Source organism: Filicampus tigris, chromosome 14 (assembly GCF_054856515.1).
Source record: "Filicampus tigris isolate MCC_2025a chromosome 14, RoL_Ftig_1.0, whole genome shotgun sequence".
Taxonomy (NCBI): domain Eukaryota; kingdom Metazoa; phylum Chordata; class Actinopteri; order Syngnathiformes; family Syngnathidae; genus Filicampus; species Filicampus tigris.
The window spans coordinates 16633755-16653325 of NC_141230.1; the positions used below are offsets into that span (position 1 = coordinate 16633755).

Below are 19571 nucleotides of genomic sequence, written 5' to 3' on the forward strand. Positions count from 1 at the left end.
CCCGGGCCTCCCGTGTGGCAGGCGAGAATTCTACCACTGGACGACCAATGCCTATAAAAATTTAAGCCATATCAAGAAGACAAATGAATTTAGAATTTCCTACATTTACTCTGTTTCTCCAGCCATTTAAGTAGAGCGTGCAGGGGCTTCAGACCTTTGCCGATGATCTAAGCAGAGTTATATGGACTGGACATTGACCATTACACTGGTCAACAGATTCGAAATCCGCCCCCCCAAAAAATCATCTGAAAAAGTTTACTTGCATCCCTGATTTTGTTCTGAGTTTGTGTAATGTGTCCTGTAAGTCCGTCACCACAGTAAAAATGACAAGGAAAAGAGTTCAATGTAATGTATTTACTGTATGCAGTTACATAATGAAGTTACTAGCTAAAATAAGCTAAGCTAGTTAAGATAGCTTCCAGCCAAGCTAGCCTGGCTTCTTCTATTTCTTTGACTTCCTCTGGGTATTTTCCAGCTACTTGGATGCCCTGGTGGCTTAATGCTTTCCTTCAGAGGTCAGTCTTGGCACCACGACAGCGTTCCGATTCTAAAAAATGATATGCATGTACAGATTGTTTTATCCCTCCCACACATTTTAAACTCGTTTAAATGAATTAAATCACACTTTTGAAATACATTGTAAACACATTTGAAAATACCGAAAAAAATGCAAGCATAAAATGTACAGAAAATACTATGGGTATTGTTGTATCTGTGTTCATAGATGTGTCTTTAAGAGGCGGGGCCTGGTGTGGTGGGACGTAACGTTCTCGAGACTGCGTCTGTCTACTACTCTATGAGTTACACCTTTTTCCAGACAAGGCTCTTTACTCTTCTGACCGCTAAGTATAAGAGAATAACCTTGAAATATCGGAAACCTTGAGCAAATAAATCAAATGACTCGGTGTCATTGCTGGTCGTTAACCTTTGGCGGGAATGAGAAGATGACAAGGGTGACTGCCAGCTCTTCTCGAAGGACAACGCGCGACACACCTGATTAGGCAGCAGAGCATGAGCGACTCTCGTAATGTTCGACATCAGAAAGCACTAAAAAGAAAAATATACATGCGATTCACGAAGGCACTTTCAAATGACGGGTGGCTAACATTCTGGCACATTCGAAGCCTCCTCGTTAGAAGAGGACGCTTTGTCCATTAGCTCTTTGAAACACTTTGTGGACACATCCTGTGTGTGTGTGTGCTCTTAATTGACTGTCATCAGAGGTCACTCAAGCAAGAAATAGAGGGGGAGCAAGAAATGACAAAATGATCGTCTCTATTCATGTCCCTGTAATTGATGTTCACATACTTTGGACACTTTTTCTAACAACGGAGTGTAATTCACAAGGGCTTATAAACACTCTTAATGGCTCCTCGTGCAAACGTTCAACAGCGGTCATAAGTGAGGAGGTGGCTAATAAGCATCACTTATTGAAACAAATCTCGCTCCCTAACAATTTATCTCATAATAGTGTATGATATTGTTCAAATGTGGTGTATTTAGCCCAAGCACAGGCTGAATAAAAAAAAAGGGCACATTTACTAGAGGTTGTCCAGAAAAGTCGGAGCATGCATGCACAAACTGACCTTTCGCCAAAAGACCTGTCCCCCCTTAAGCGGGACACACACATAATCAGACCTAATTTTAGCATTATGCCTCTCTTTTGAGTTAGCAAAGGCCTGATAGGCCTGAAGACAGTAATAATTATGTTTATTAAAAAATGAGATGAGTTTATGTTTTTCTCTCAACATAAACAGCTACTTGTTTCGATTCAAATAAAGTATTTCTGGACTTCTCTTAACATTAATATGGATGAAAAAAATATATTGTCATGGCACACTTAAAGTGGAAATCACCCCAAACATATTTTTTTCAGGAATATGTTCCCAGCAGGGAAACACGGCATTCTGATTAATACTGCGTTTGTGGAATATGAGTTAAGCAGCAAAATCCAGCCATTTTTAGCCATCTCATAGGGCGGCCATTTTGTCATTTCTGTCGACTGAAAATGACATCACAACTGCTCAGGGCTCAGCTAACGACTAATTGCAGCATGTTTGGGTTGACTTCCTCTTTAACATTCATAATGCACATTGTTTATAAATATAATGATTACATTTCAGGACTTAGTCACATAGTCTTGTGGATCTTTCCCTTTAAGCATAAATGTGCTGCGATCCAAATGATTTTTGTTTATGTTTTTTTTAACACTTTGTCAACAGTACAGCGTGTACAAGCACAATCCTGAGATCACACCCCTAGACGGGAATACAAATTGTGGCGCTTCACTTCCAGCTGTGAACACTATAGTTCCCCTTTCTTAGGTATTCTATGATATACAGTTTTTGCTGCGTGTCTAATTCTAGGAATGGGGTCTCCTCATGTGTTTTATTATTTATTAATTATTCGTCTTGTTCCGCGTACACGCGTGAGGGGGAAACCGGGATGGAAAAATATGCGTTTCCTACTCAAATGTTGTCAAATGACACTCACTGCTGTGCGTAATCCACCTTTGCCCGAAGTCAAATGGGACAGGGTCTAGCTCCCTGTAACCATGATGGGAGAAATGGCATAGAAAATAGATACATGGGTTTTAAAGTCAGAACAGAACAACCTGGAAGTCAACCAGCATTATAGAATGGACAGAGTTTGACTTTGAAGGTTTCTGATGAGAACGATGCTAATTTCCTGTTTTTTTACGTCTCATGTCATATTACGTTGCCGCTTAGAGGGTTGAAAACAATACCCTACAAAGGTGAATGCTGATACCAAACAAATGACTACCTCTTGTCCCAATGAGCTCAGTGTGCCCTCAGGTCCTCATATTGGCATTTTCTAAGTGCAAGATTAAGGCAGTCATTAATCTTGCAGGCAGCAGCGGTTTGTGGGAAAGACCTGACAGTTCAGGGCTAAATGATACATGGACCTTGTCACCATTCTTGATGGAGGGATGGATGAAACGACCAAAATAAAACTAAAAAACCTCACCTTCAGCCTAACGGGCCTTATAACAACATGACCTGAATAACAGATCACTGCTGTTGCGCAAAACCAATTATTTGGCGGGAGAAAATGTGTCACTGCTTTTCCTTTCCCTGCAAATGCACCCACGATGATCGCTGCAAACCACGCTCGGGGGATACAGCAATAGCTACACTCGCGCAGACTAGTAAGCTAATACAAGGAGGTGTATCAAACAAATGAGCTTTGTATGGTGTTTCCTTGGAGGATCGGATGATTGAAGTCTTACCAGTAACACCATCACATTGCCTCAACGGAAAGGTATTACTTTTTAATCGGTCCGTCAATCAGCATACCGTGGGCCCTCTCTGCTGACCTACATTTGCAACCTAAGCGTCATGAAATTGTATTAATTCATTTCTAACGTTCTATCTTTTTTTTAATCATTTTTATTTGGTTCAAATCAAATTTCAGTCCCTATGTCTGCCCAGGACCTTCAGAATCAATAACACTAGCTGACAAAACTTAAACTATTTACATTAGTTAACACTCAGTATTTTTCCATCCTCGGATTGGTTGGTCAGAGCGAAACCTGTTCCAGCCAACTTCAACTCGTAAAACACCTCCATACCAACTTGTTTTTGATAATAGACATCTGCGGTGGTGGTACTATTGAGGGTTATTATAATTGTAACGTGGTTCTGTGATGCTCCCCCACAAGTTTAGGTTCCAACGACCAATACAAATAAAGCTGATGGTGCAGGGCCACCACAGCAGGTTTCCTGGCAACTCCTATGTTGGCCTTGTAACAGTGTGTTCCCGATCGTCCGGGCAGAGAGACGTGTGCCATATTGTCCTGCAAATCTGTAGAAGGCAGCTTACGCTTCCCAGGTGCTGGAAGGGTGAGCAACTGCTGCTTATGAGGCGGGGCATGGTCGTCAGCATGTGAGGGTAGCCGAAGCTCAAAACAAGGGTCAATACGACAACAATAACAGATTATGATTTTTGGCAAAGGCGCTGAAGATTTGTTCCATGCTGCTGCTCATCCCGAATATGCACGTTCATTTCCCAAGACTCCCGATTGTCAGCTGTTTTGTGCTGTGCTGATCGAGTACAGCACACCCCACATAATAAGAGCAATAAGAACAATTCTACTGCTCGTGTATTTGCTTTCACTTTAAAAAAAAAAAAAAAAAAAATCTGTATTTGCGTTCCTCACTTTGAGGAATCATTTCATGTACATCCCAGATTGAGAATGTGAGGCAATCGCGTTGACGGCGTGTGCTTTCTTTCTCGCGCAGCTGTGGTGTATAGGAAGGGATGGGATTTACTGTCTAAAAATGTCCAATCGGGAGGAGAAGGAGGGGGAGGAAGGGATGAGAAGTGAGAAGATTTGTGGAAATATAGAAAGACAGACGAGAGAGAGTGAGAAAGGAGGGGCGGATACACTCCTCTCCTTGCTATAAAGAAAAGAGAAATGAGGGTAGACAAGGAATAAACATCAGAGGGGACAAATAGTCATACGGCTGCAGACAAAATCAAATAAGAGAGCGACTACAAAATTGGCTGCCATCCTGTAAGCAAGATGTATGTATTTGTGCGATGACAGCAACGACCCGGTAAATCAAATAATTCATTTAAGCCCACCTAAAAGGGACATTTCGATTTTCTTCTCGCACACGAGCGTGCGCCCAGGCCCGTCTGAAAAGCGGATGGCACAACAATCTCCAGGGCACAATGCTTCACTCCACCCACTCATCTCTGCTGAGAAAATGGAGAGACAGGGAGAAAGGAAAATAGAGAGGTGGGAGGGCAGAGCTCTACAGAGGAAACGCCAGAACGAGTGGGTAGAGACCCACATCTGCAGGCGAGACAAGGAAGAGAAGAGAGACGGAGCACAAGGAGTGAGGAGGAGGAGGAGGAGGAGGAGGAAGAGGATGACACAGCGGAGAGGCGAGAAAGAGGAGTGTAACGTTTGCGTCACATCTGCAGTGGAGATGTGCCTGACGCCATCAAACGCCTGCTGAATGACAATCTCCTCTCCTCACTGCTCTCAGGTGGCAGACTTACCCCCACTTCTTGTTTTTTTTTTTGTGCGGTTTTTTTCTGGGAGAAAAAGCACTTTGCTTTCAGTGTCCTTCGGTGTCCTTGAAACTCAAAAGCAGCAGGCGAACAATCCCGGGTGATTTCCCGTCTTCTCTTGAACTATGTTTTCCCCTAGAGACGTCCTAACGTGAAAACGTGAGGTGAATGCAGTCATCAATCAGATTTCAAAACGAGACGAGCAAAGTCGGGACTTTGCAAATCCGGGGCCGATTTGAACCTCCGTAGAAGAAGGAAAACAAACACATAATAAACCATCAACAGGTTATAGCCCCTCTAATGATGATGGCAAGGGAATTAAATTGAAAGTTGCCAAATGTCATAAGCAGCCTGCCTCTCCACACGTTTAACAAAATAAATGTGATTGTATTAACAAATTGGATGGGAGGGGAACATTAAATTTTCACCGGGGTCCAGACTTTAATTACAGCTCAAACGGCGCAGCGTTATTGTGTGCAAAAAAATGTAAATGACATTGGAAATTAGACAAGATACTTTCAATAATGCATTCTGAACAAAATAGTGCTGTGTCATAGCATGGAATGTGCTGTTTATAGCACAGCCTATGGATTCATTGGTTACTGTTTTCGGTACACATAGTGTATTTTACATCACTTTTTTCTTCTTCATCATCATCATAATATTCTTCTTCTGTCTTTTAGAGATTGGCAAACAACCTTTGGTGCATTACAGCCATCTTGTGAAATGTGTGTGTTGGCCTGACAAATACCGTTTCACAACCTCCTAACCCCACTCTTTCCAAAAATGAAAATAGGAATGTAAAACTTGGACTCACAAGAACTTCTCTGTAAAAACTATTTCTGTATTCAAACCTACTGGTACTTTATTACTTCTTAGATAAGCAGTGTGAATAATGGATGGTCAGCCTAAATAAGTCATGATTCTCTCTTTGGCGCATACCGCCACCTGTTGTACATATAGAGTCAATGCAGTCTGGGTCGCGCTTCCGTCTCTCTTCAGCAAAACGGGCTTCCGTCAATAATGGACTGTGAGTGCTGTTTGGACTTGACCAGGTTAGTTATGATTACACAGACGGATGAAAATCCACTTCAGGCTATGCTCAACCCGTCTTTTTTTTTTTATTTTATTTTTTTATAGTTTCCGGTCTATAATCTAACATCAGAAAAACAGGCGTCTGTCATAGACGGATCTACGGACTGGTCCGTCAGTCATACGGAACTCCCACCTCAGGTCATTCTATATATTTATTGGTGTCTGATAAATGGAAGGAACATGGAATATAATGTGTATTACTTTTTTTTTTTGCACCTTTCAAAGTCATTGCAGCGTCATCCTGTCCGTACCCTCTTGGACTGGTAGAAAGTAAGACAAGAAAAGTGAAATTGAATATACTCCTCTTAGTGTGTCCTGTTTGTTGCACTGCTATTTTCATGTGCAAACGCCTCAACTGAAGCCACTGCTGCTCCCAGGCTCCCTGTGCAATCCACCACTTGAGTCATCCTGTCTGCTTTCCTGGAACTAAGTGCAATTTCTAAATAGCTACTGGTGAGTCAAAAGGCAATACATGAGCATTAACATTATAAACCGCCCCGCTGTGTCTTGCAGGCGTCGTTAGAGCGCCGGTGTGACATTTTCGAAAATCAGTTGTTTGACGTCAGTCCCACGCTTTGAGGCAATCAATGTCTGTTCATTCTCTATTAGGGCCAAGATACGTTTAGCCTAAATGCCACAAAGAAGACGTGATCGCTGTTAGCCATTGGTGGCCCTATCAATAGCAGTGTAGAAAAACGTCAAGTCAAAGACGAAAGAGAGCCGTCTTTCTTCATACTGTTTTTAATGCGTGTTTTGTTCACCGAGCCAGCAGCAACAACAAATTGCATTTTGACTTTCTATCTCCCTCCAAAATAAGGTGATGAATCCTACTAGCATTTTGGCCTCTGGACGTGTTCTTTGTACTGGTCCTTTTAAATAAAGTACTCACTCGCTATACATACTGAATTATTATTATGACTTTTTAAGACGTATTGATATTTGGGGGGGGGGGGGGGGGGGGCTTGAAGTACCGATTTCATTGCTTTACTGTAAATAAAAGTGAAAAAAAATAAAGAGTCTGAAATGTATTTTTGTCCAAAAGCATGAGGTTAAAGATAATTTGTTCTGTCAATTACAAGTGAACTCAAAATTTCAAGGCAACAAAGTTTGATCAAATCTTCAGTTGGGCAATTCAACTAAATATGTGAAGTTTTGCTGTTGCGGAAATTGGCTTACCTGCATTTCACAACAAACAAATAACAGTTTACAGAAATGTTGTACCTTGTATTGGCAACCCAACTTAAAGATGTTGGTAACTTGGCATCAGGTTTAAAAAACAAACAACAACAACTTCTCTCCGCATAAAATAGTTTCTCTCTTGTATTGACGTTCATTGTGCTTCTACTGAGAACAAATTATTCTTGTAGCTGACATCATCTAACAACTCTTTTAGTATGGCCGTGGATGGGCAAAATCTTGAGTCCCTGCATCTGTTTGCCCATCGTCCTCCCTTGTTCATGTCCTGACATGTTGCCGCTTTCACATTTTTTCCCCCCTTATGATTAGACCTTAATTATGTTTTTTACATTGTGGTGACCTCTTCCGAGGTCAAAAAAGTGACAAGCCTATTTTAAGTGGGGAGCAGAAGGTTCAGATATGAGGTTTTAAATATAGGGAGTAAAAGTAAGAAGACGCGATAAAAATATGTACCTAAGTAAGGTACAGATACCTAACAAATCTACTTAAGTAGTACAGTAATGCAGTATTTGTACTCTGTTACATCCTACCACAGCCCCATCGACCGCCTTTAATGCACCACTGGGTGCAGTCGTTTTTCGTCCCTTCTCCTCTCCATCAATTCTATCAATTGTGATGTGCAATCAATCACAAGCCAAATCAATCAGTATAGAACATTACTCATTTAGGCTGACCTTCATGCTTCGCTAATGACTTCTAAAGAAAATCACTAATCAGCTAGTTTTTTTTTTTTTTGCCGTTACACTTGTTGGACTACTGCCTATGCGTAACCAGAATTCAACGTGTTAGTCAAATAAACAAAATCCAAATCATGACGTTCATGTTTGTCTTAATGCAATGGGCAATGAGATTGTGGCTCGCCTAACAATGTGCTGCCCTTTTGGTTTCAAGCTTGAGCCGATCACAGATGCAAGCAGAAACAATTCACCTTTCAAGACAAACCAGGGTGGATTGCGCAAGTGATTCTAGCAGCTTCCACTGATTGTGTGGCTGACACTTCACAGAAAATGACTGGCACAAAGGGCTTTAGTGATTTACACCCCCATGCTGAATAATAACCAAGCTGTTAATATGACAGATGGCTATTTTCTCCCTCGTGGTACGATATGACACCCATGGCGATGAGACAACTGAAGAGACCTTGGACAAGTGACCAATCAAATTCTGGTGTGCTTTTACCTGTCAGGCACCCTCAGGACCCGAAGCTGCTTGATCTCTTGGAGGCAGAGAAAGAAACGGAGCAAGTTACTGGGGGAATTGCAAATGAAGCAGGTTGGATTTGATTTGAAAACAGGGTAGGAAAGGAGGCTGTAACCTTCATAAATACAAACCTGCCATAGTGTTATTGTTTGGATCCATGAATGAATCACTGACAAACAGTGGTGGGCAAATTACACACAAAATGTAAGGTAATTAGTCGTTTTGATTTAACTAACAATACTCCAGTCTCTAAATTATAATGTGTTACACTACAACCGACTTGCTGTGTATATACTGTATGTCAAATACATTTTTCAACAGGTAGGCGGGGAAAAGTGTCTCTCCCCCGTCAAAATGCTCTAAAATGGCTTGAAAAAAAGGGAACTTTGAACAAAGGGCTGACAATGAATGAGTTAACATCTGACCCTAAGTAAATTTAAACTAAGAACTACAAAAACAAAGCAAATGTTTTAATATGTTGATGCTTTTATATGAGCACAGTGACAAATTTGTATGTGCAACCAACTACAAGTGCATCTGAATAAATTAGAACACTGTAGAAAAGTGTACAAAAAATTTGTTATTGGATATTGGTTCATCAAACACAGGAAATTTCTATATTTAAAGAGGAAGTCAACCCCAAAATTTTATTTACAATGTTGTATACACCTCCACTAGTCCAAACACGCCATTCTGATTACAATTGCGTTTGTGGAATATGAGTTAAGAAGCAAAATCCAGCCGTTGTCCATCTCAGGGGGCGGCCATTTTGTCACTTTCTGTTAGCTGAAAATGACATCACAGTTGCTCAGGGCTCAGGTTAACGACCAATAACGACTCACATGTTTTCGGAAGCTGAGCCAAGATTGGTTGTTACCTGAGCAGCTGTGATGTCATTTTCAGTCGACAGCAAGTGACAAAATGGCCACCCCACTGACATAGATAAAAACGGGTGGATTTCACTGCTTGATTTGTGTTACACAAACACAATATTAATCAGAATATCAAGGTTAGACTAGTGAGGCAACATAGAACATATTATTGTAAAGAACATTTTTGGCTTGACTTCCACTTTAAAACCATTTGGATTGTTTCTCATGTCATATTCTAAATTCTTGAGATGGTGAATTTGGTGTTTTCGTTACCCGTAAATGATATGCCAAAATAGGTCTACAAAAAAGAAAATCTTGAAATATTCGCTTTTGTGGAGTGAATCTACTGTATCACTTTTACACTGGACTACTGAAACAAGTTTTGTATGAAAAGTTGCAGATAAAACGTGTGTGTCTCTTTCTCTCACACAAACACACACACACAATTAAAGTGAGACGTCTGTTTTTGTGTTCCTAGCATGTAATGGCTTTGTCGACAGGCCCGAGGTTTTCACAGCACTTCTCACTGCACTAAAACGAATGTTCGTTTCCTGGAAAACTGCCACTCTCCTCGCCCGAGATCACCCTCTATCTCCTGCTCTCATCCTTCCTCTAGATCCTCCTTCAACTTCTTAATCTCGTCTATCGCTCCGCGACTAATCTCTCGCTCCTCCTCAGGATGGAGGAGACGAATTAAAGGCAAAGAACATTCAGGTATCTGCGGCCACTCAAACATTATCCAAAACCCCCCCCTCACACGCCGGTGCACTTGATACGCTCCATTTGGAGTGAAATTGAGTGTCTTCTCAAGGTTACTGCTCGTTTTGGGAGAGAGAGAAACTTACTGGTCAGTGCGTAAAAACATGTACTCTGTAAATATGTGGCATACGGTGTGTGTTTGTTTTCATCATTGCAACTGTTGATCAATTGTTAGGTGTTCATCTTGCTCCCGTGATGTGAAAACGTCAGCAGCATGATGACGAGGATGTTTCCAATACCGGTTCAAATTCAACCAGGGAACCTATTGGTCGATCAATGGATCAATCACCGCTGTTCCGCTCCTTGTTAGAGAACAGCAAGTTGTGTCAAAATTACTGAAACATTGCACGGATAGATATTGAAAGTTGAGAGAATTGTGAGATGTAAAAGTTGCAGTGCCTTATAGGGTTGTCCTGAAGTGTCATCGACGAGTTTGGTTTAAACTGTCGAACGAATCTGATCCGTGCTGCTGATAAATCTGTTTTATTTTAAATATTTTAAGATGCTCGATGGCTGAAATATAGTCTACTGAAAAAATTTTATCTGGATCCAGACTATTTTGTTTTGTGCAACCACTTGATGAAATAAAATTGAGTGAAATCAACAACAACAAAAAAAGTCAGTGTGGTTGGAAAGGAGTTAGCAGGCCTGGAAGAAGTCAAAATTTCAAGACAACAAACTTAAAATAAAATTCATGTTTTTGCCTCTGACCCAATTACTCAATATGAACCTCCTCCTTTTCAAATGTTCGTCCTAATTGCGTTGCAATTAGCACTATTAGCACAAAGCACTATTAATCAGAATGCCGTGTTTCAACTAGTGGGCCTGCTGGGAACATATTCTTAATATAATAAATATTATATATATTTGATTTCCACTTTAAGCAAATACTACCAAACAGATTTCCACAAAACCTTGCAGAGGGGTGAGACAAGAGACAAAGAAGAACAAGTTTGATGCAGCTCATGCCTAATGAAAGGAATGTCACCAAATAAGTCATACCATCTCTAAAATAAATCAAACCCTCACTCGGATTTAGATTTGCTTAACTCTCTACAGTGCTTTGGAACAGAATGTACACGTTTTATGTTGACACTCCCAAGCTAAGGCGGCACGCAAATGCAAACTTTACTTCTGTTCATTTTTCCTGACATCTGGAGCAGGTTTGTGCGCGCACGTGTGTATGTGTGTGTTTGAAATCCATCATTTCTTCCTGCACCACCACTCCTTAAACCGATTTTTTTTTTCTTATTTTGCCTTTCTTGAGTTTTCCTGTCAGTCAACAATACTCTGCTTCTACTCTCTGTGTGTATGCGTGCGTGCGCGTGTTTGCGCAAGTAGAGCAGCTTTGCCCCTTTTTTTTCCCTCTTCCTTTTCACACATTTCATCTTCTTGTGTGCCTGTCAGTTTTTTTGAGCTTTTCTGATTTTTCCCTGTCTCTTGCGCTGTGTGTAAGCACCCCCATAGTGCGGTAATGAGGCATATTGGCATGACAGAGCCTTGGGAAGGTCATGTTAAATGGAGGCGTAGAGGAGGAAAGACGATGCGAGTCGTATGACTGTGAGCTCCTAATCACAAATCAGAATAAATCTGCACTAAATTAGCATAGCAGTCAAGTATCATCCTGTAATGACCCGCGCAAGGGGCGGGAGAGGAAGCAGCAGAGTGCACGAGAAGGAGGTGCGTGCGAGAGGAATATCTCGGATAACGCCAATCAATCCATCGTGGCCCGAGTCATCGACACCCGGTGGAATGTGTTTCCCCAAAGTGAAGGGGAGGCTGCCGACCATATTGCATTTTAGTCATCATCAGCCGCGTGATTCAAAACGTGACGCAGATGTCAGATGGACGATCAGCATGGGAGGGCAACACGGGCGACCTACGCCGACGGGAACTGCAAACTTTCAGTCGCTTTAACTTCTCACAGTATCCTAGTTTTAAATGGAAACAGTCATTTTTTTATTTTTATTTTCTCAGAAGTTGCTATCTCTTTGACAAAAGAAAAAGAATAATTGATGATCATTGATAATAATGAGCCAAAGAAGAACGTAGCTCAGCTTCAAAAAACAGGTGAGCCCTGATTGGTCGTTATCTGAGCCCTGAGGGTCTGTGATGTCATTTTCAGTCGACAGAAGTAACAAAATGGCCGCCCCCTGAGATTGGATTGGAGTGGATTTTCCTGCTTAACTCATATTTCAAGGGGAAATCAACCCAAACATATTTTTTTCAGGAATATGTTCCCAGCAGGCCCACTAGTTGAAACAAGGCAATATGATTAATATGAAATATGAGTTAAGCAGGAAAATCCACCCGTTTTTAGACAACTCAGGGGGCGGCCATTTTGTCATTTCTGTCGACTGAAAATGACATCACAACTACCCAGGGCTCAAGGAATGACCAATTTTCTAAAACTGAACCGTGATTGGTCGTTACCTGACACCTGTGTAGTTGTGATGTCATTTTCAGTTGACAGAAGTGCCAAAATGGCCGTCGCCAGAGATGGCTAAAAACGAGTGGATTAACTCTTATTCCACAGATGCAATATTTACTAGAATGCCTTGTCTCAACTAGTGGCCTTGCATAAAACATATTCTTGAAAAAAATATGTTTGGGTTGACTTCGTCTTTGAGTACTTTGAGGCAATGCTGTGACCCATTTTGGGATGTAGCAGCTTAGGTGTTAAAACCTCCAATAAATGTGTATTGACACAAACATGGGATAAACTACACTAATAGACAACAAACATAAAATAGTGGGGGGAATTTTCCACTTTTTCACTGCACTTAATGTAATCCCACTTAACCGTGGGAACACTTTGAAAACCTTGCTGCATCTGTCCAAACAAGACACGCGAACAAACGACAATGGAGGAGAACAAGGGTCTCCCGTATTTACTTGTCGAAGTGACCGGAGCTAAGTCACAGCAACAGGCAAAGCTTTAAATTAACGCGAGTTGGTTACTGTGTTTTCTAAAATGACAGGTGTTGTCACAAAACAACTCCACCGAATGGCATTCGTTTCCAGCTGATTCTCAGGTCCTTTGGAATGAGACACATTCACCCACGGAGGCCATTCACTTCAAACTGTCCGACCCTTGTCATGAAAACATCGCCAATGTCAATGCAGTTAGAGAAGCGGGGCAGGGGCGGCTTAACCTCAACAGAGAGGCTGTTGGAGTGCAAACAATAAAATTGGTGTTGATTTGAGTGTTTGTTGAGACCCCGCGGCGCTGAGATGGCTCTCTGCGTGAGGAGCTCTCTCAAGGCAGTTGAGTGCACGCACCTTTGACTGAGTGCCTTTAATTTGAGCACGTGCGCTTCGACTTACGCCGGCGTGTTGAAAACGCAGCGTATTTGCGGTTGAAATTGGAAATGGCGGCAAGTTTTGCCGGACGCAAACCGAGGAGCAACTGGTCGGGATTGTACGCCATCCCCGTTTGTAGTTTCCGAGTGAGCGCGTCAAAAACATGGCGAGATTTTCATGAAATAATCAGGGGTGAGCTCTGCGCCGCTGCATTAGCAGTCTCCTTCCAGCTGCGGAATCAATGTCAGATAGCACAGCTGCCACTCAGCTATCGGGGCCATGCTGATAAATTCATGTGGGCCAAGCTCTGCGGGGAGGCTGTAATAGCGTTAATGGGACGAGGGGGCTGCTGCAGTCGCTGTGATTAATGTGGAGTGAAAGTCCCCGTGGTCCAGACAAGTGTTCACCTTTTGTTCCCTTAACAAAGAGGACTGAAATGGAATCCGCCACGGCAAGCCAAGCAAACCTCCTGCGTAACTGACAGCAATCATGTCGGCTGTCTTTCAATCAGGAGTCAGAATAGTTTTGAATATCATGTGCGATGTAGGCCTACTGTACAATCTAAAAACAGATGGGTTAAAAATAACACAATTTAACTAATTGGGTCAATTTGACAATTCTTGTGTTGTTTTGTAGAAAACAGCCCAATTTTGGGGGTTGTTTTGTACAAAACTACATATTTTTGGAAGTTGGGTCAAATTGACCCAAGTAGTGGATCGATCAATTTTTAACCCAAAATTGTGTTATTTTTAACCCAAGTGTTTTCAGAGTGTAGCTGAGGTCAAATCAGTTGTCCCGTCCATCAATTTGTCCTCATAGGGGTTGCAGGTGACTTTGTGCCATGGTCACCTTTTAATCGCAGGGTACATAGATATGGAGTTAGGTAACTGCTAACCACTACCACCAGCGATTCCCAACCACCGTGACAGTGTCGGGAGTGCTAAAGGAAATTATCCAATTTCAATTAAATCGTCTGAAAATAATTGGCTGTGTAATTGGCTACACATAACATATTTATGCCAGCGACATATAGTGACACGCAGAACATAAAAATAATCATCCAGTACATGGGAGAAGACCCAGTTGACTTGTGCGTACACCTGTTGTCATTCATATAACAGAATTTCCAGATTTCATAGTGAGTGAGTCAATTTATGAGTTAAAGCAACACTGTGTCATAAGTCAGTTTCTGTTGATTATGGCGGTGACATGTGGACAAAAGCGGTAGTGTTTTGACAAACGTCAACCACATTTGCCATGTGCGCCAGCGCATAGTGTCGCGGAATCCTGAGCTTTCGCTGGCCTGCAAGTTGGACTGAATTACATTTCTATTTCCGGTGGCTGTGTGAAAGTTGAATAGCGATGAGGTAATTAATCTAATTTTGTTCAAACAATACGTTTTTTTTGTTTGCTTTGGGGCTTCCGCCATGACACCAGTAATAGCGCGTAGACGTTCGAATCGACTTCCATCCTTATAGCGAAACAAGGAAGTGAGTATGCCGTAAAGCAATTCAGGACATTTGTATTTTTTTTGTGTGCCAGAGTTTCTCCCGTCCTCCTTGCTTAGTGCCAGTAAAAGTGATACATGCCTCATTTGAACACTTATTGAAATAAATTAGACCACCTCAACATGCACACGTTGCCTGAATGCAACACTCGGTTAGTCACGTTTGCGGTGCCCCCACCATTTATTCTGCCTCATCTCTCACCCTGCCAGGCTCCCACTTTTGTGCAGTGGAGTGCCTATTATTATGCTAATCACTGAGAACAGATATCATGATGGATTTTCCTGAAAGATCACTTTGATGTGACAGTGATTTGTCATGTAGAAAAAAACAACAACAATAACAATATCCCCACTTTGTCTTTTGTGAAATTTTGATTTTGTCAGATTCAAACACACTTCAAGTGCATAAAGTGAGCACGAGGGACATGAGACCTCTAAGTTGTATTTCCAAGGTCAGTTTGCCAAATGTTTGTTTTATCTCCTCGGCTCTTCTGCAGGGGGGCTTCATGTGTGTCTGTCACGTCACATGACAGCACATGATGGACACCTTCCCATTTGATGGGAATTCTTAGTGATGGTAGTAAAGTTCAAATCCTTTTTGGGTTTTGTTGACCTTGATGAATGATGGTGGTGCAATTGGGTATTGTTGTTATTGAAATGTAGCTGTATGTCTATTTAGGTTATTGATTTGTTTTATGACCACTTTGCAGGTTTAATTTATGCACTGATTTTTAAAAGACAAACGTAATAAATTTATATAATTCACAGATGTGCTTATTTGGTCTTGAAAAACTTCCAAATTGATTGTGCAGAGATTATGGCAGACAAAGGACAACAATAGAACTTCTAGATTGGAACCGGCGATAACTTATCTGCAAATGAATCCTCTGTGATCTTTATTTAAGCAAGGTGAATTGATTTAAAAATAGCAACAATACAATGTGGAAGACGTGCTGTGTACTCTAACAACAACATATGTCCATGTAAAAAGCAGGCATGTGTACGGATAGACCCCTACAGGTGCTCAGGCACATGCTCATTCGGCTTAAATGAGAAAAGCCCAAATTTCCACTCTTTGTCATCAACACCCACCAAAAGGTTTTGATATCTCACAGGCAAAATTAACCACAGTTAAAGCATGTGACTGCCATTTTGAACTGTCCAAAATTCCATACAACTCAGGTCCATGTGAAGAGAAAGTGTCCCAAAGTATGCCCACAAAAAAAATAAAATAAAAAGGTTGATGCTCGCTAAATATGATTTATATCTAATTATTATATTTTTTTATCCTATATCATTATTTTTAATGAACCCTCAGAGCAAATATAATGTCATTATTATGTGTGTGCAACATGAGGGGGAGGTTCACAAAATGTATCATTCTTCTGCAAGATATTGTTTTACATGTAGAATTTTAAAAAAGTACATTCATTTGAAGTGTAGGAAACATGCTCGGCTTAGCATGTTTAAATTGTAGATCATCAGAATGTTGATGTTTCAAGTGAGGGGCAATATGTTGAACAATAGAAAGAGATTGTTATATGTACGTACACCGTACCGTTAGGATGACGTTTGAGCAACTTGAAATGAACAATATGTTTGGATAAGTAAGTCTTACAGTCCTGTTGTGTTATGCAAATACTCTATTATCTGCTGCATGTCATCAGGTGCGCATACTTAAATAGAGGCAATCTGCTGAATGAATTCTAATCACCCATGTATTTGCATGCACAGCACAGGTACACCAGCACCATGTGCGCCATGTGCTCGATGGTGTTTCTCAAGCAGCAGATGGGAGTACGATTGCGCACGATCACATGAGACCAATTCCCAGTCCACTGTATATACTCTGTAACTACGGTCCAACACAATGAGTTCCAGGGTCGATCTTCGATTGACTGACCGACGATGTCTTGCATGATGGCGATTGGAAGAATTCCGCATTGCAAAAATTCAGGGGTCCTGAAATGTGGAGGTTCTCCTTATACAGCGGCTCTAAAAAGTATACGCACCCCTGTTCGAATATCAGTTAACCCCGAAGAGATTTCAGATGCTGTAGTAGGCTTTTACTGTCACTTTTTCCTATTCTGACTGCCATTTTGAACTGTTCAAAATTCCATACAACTCAGGTCCATGTAAAGAGAAAGTGTCCCAGAGCATGATACGGCCACCGCCATGTTTCACTTATGTATTTGCACCAGACATAACTTTTGGAATTATGGCCAAAATGTTCAGACTTCGTTTCATCAGACTATAAGGAGTAAGGAAGAAAAATGTGCAAAAGCTTCAAAGCAAGACGTCAAGAGGATCTAAAGTGGTTTCAAAAGAAGCAAAGCCTTTTACCAGATTCTCATCCACTTTTCAAAGAAACTAACATGCAAATGTTTGAAATTTGCAGAGCTGGGCCTTTTACTACAAATTGAGCGTCCCTTATTCGTCATCCGTCTGCAGCGTGGGTACATTTCCATCGTCCGTCATTTGCCTTTTTTTGGGGGGGTAAAAAAAAATAGTATATACTGTAGGCCGCTCCGCCTCTTAACTCATTAACTGCCAGACATTTTCAGACCCTCTTTTACCCTAATGTGTGAAAAAAATTGAAAAAATAAATAAATACATTCCTGGGGTTGAATGGCTGTACTGTGAAAAGACATAAAAACGTTTTTGGCAGTGAATGAGTTATCATTTCAAACAGGTGTCCGTCGGCGATTCCGACTAAACTTTCACTAGCACCCCCGCACCCCTGGACGATATTTGAACAGAAATAGCGACTCACAGCATTTTGGTAGCCTGTTCACAGCCTGGTCCATCACTCAAATCTGTCCCCCATGCAACAACAACTCACAACAACAACTCACTAATGAATGGCGTTCTAAATAAATGCTATGTTTAGTCCGTCTATTTTAAAATTAAATTTTTCCCGTCAATCGTCAACAAAACGGGCATCCGTCAGTGACGCATAGACAGGCACATAGGCAGAGCGCCCAGCTCTGGAAATTTGGAAGTCTGGAATGATGTCATGCAGGACGGCATAGCTAAAGGTGTGTTTTGACAATATCTTGTTTAGTAATCTTCTACTGCACTACATAACAGAGACAAATTATAAGAGAAAAGCTTTTTAATGTAAATGATGACAGGTTCTCCCCAACTTTCAACTTCCCTCATGTACTGCAGCTGCGTCTTTGTTTTGGCAGCGACCCTGAAGAGAAGGTTGCAGCAGGGAAACACTGTGACTCTGCTTTCATAACCAAGTAATGACAAACTCACAAGAGTGCCCTCGATGCATGACTCATAAAAAACATTATTTTTTAAAATGCTAATGAACTGAAGATTATACAGCGTGAAGAGCGAGGTCGAGCAAGGAAGAGTGAGCGAGCGTTCCTCTGTATCTCGCTCGCTTCCCCCCCCCCCCCCCCCCCCCCCCCGTCGGAGCTGACAGTCACGCTTTCCCACTGAACGTATGAGATAGTTTTCAAATAATCTCTCTTTACCCGCTTTAGTATTTATGACTTTGCGATGACTCAGAGCGGGAAAAAGAGGGAGTTTAGACGACGAAGCCTGCAGCGATGTGAGAATGTGTTCCCCCCCCCCCCGTCGCTGTGGTGCAGTGTGTGAGGGCTAAACAAGGTTAAAGAGAAGGTCAAACACAGATGGACTCACTTAATCGTTCGCCAGTCATTCCGGCCGTGTGAGACAATGTTCCCGGAGGGTACACTCAATTATTTGTCTTAGCAGAATACACTGTGCCTTCCGTTTTATCCTGAAATTTAACTTGAGCAGAAGGGAAAGGTGAGACTGACTGATGACATGTTGTCGAGACTCTTTTTATCTTTGATATTCACCTCTTTTTCCCTTACACACGCTTTTACTTCGACCCCATTTTTGTTATTCTGGAAAGATTTTCTCTCATCATTTCCCCGCCATCCCCATGATTCATATCCCCCATATTCCATTTAAAGGCGCCCCCTTTCCCCTCCATCCCTCTAGTCACCCACTTCAGAATTTCCCTGACTCGCACCATTCCCTATTTTTCAGCCTTTTTCCATTTTCTGGTGCGTCGCGCTGTGGTGAAGGTCATCTCTGTGTTAGAGGTGAGGGGGGGAGGAGCTGATGCAGTTTAGCGTAACTGTTGTCCCGGATAACAGCGGGAAGACGGATGCACGAATGATAAGTGCAAGGAATGGGAAAGACGAGAGAAAAATAATGGAGGTTTACAGCAGACCCTGCAACGGTTGACAGCATGCTGGGGAGGACGCCTTGTTCACATGCATGTTGCTCCATAGAATTTGTGGCAGGCCGTCAAGTGTTGGACTCCAACCGCACTCATTTTCTTGCGTAATATATGATAGTTGGTGGATAATGTGCAACTTTTAAGGTTGAATTCAAATTTATTGGATGGAAATAATAGTTGGGCATCATTGTTGATTTTAGGGACAATCCTGATGTAAAGAGCGGGAATTACAAGGAATTAATACCCCCCTAAAAATTTTTAGAATTGCCTATTGATGCAAGAAGATGGCGGCAAACCATGACTTTGGTGTAAATAGAGATCCTCAACTCAACACAACACAGTTCATTGGCACTAAGACACCATAAAA

General features: G+C 41.7%; 1 protein-coding gene across 1 annotated transcript in view; it reads right to left on the reverse strand.

Moving 5' to 3' along the window:
• The window catches only part of znf148 (zinc finger protein 148), a 65716-nt gene that overhangs the window by 44548 nt on the left and 1597 nt on the right, over positions 1-19571 (reverse strand). The window lies entirely within an intron of this gene.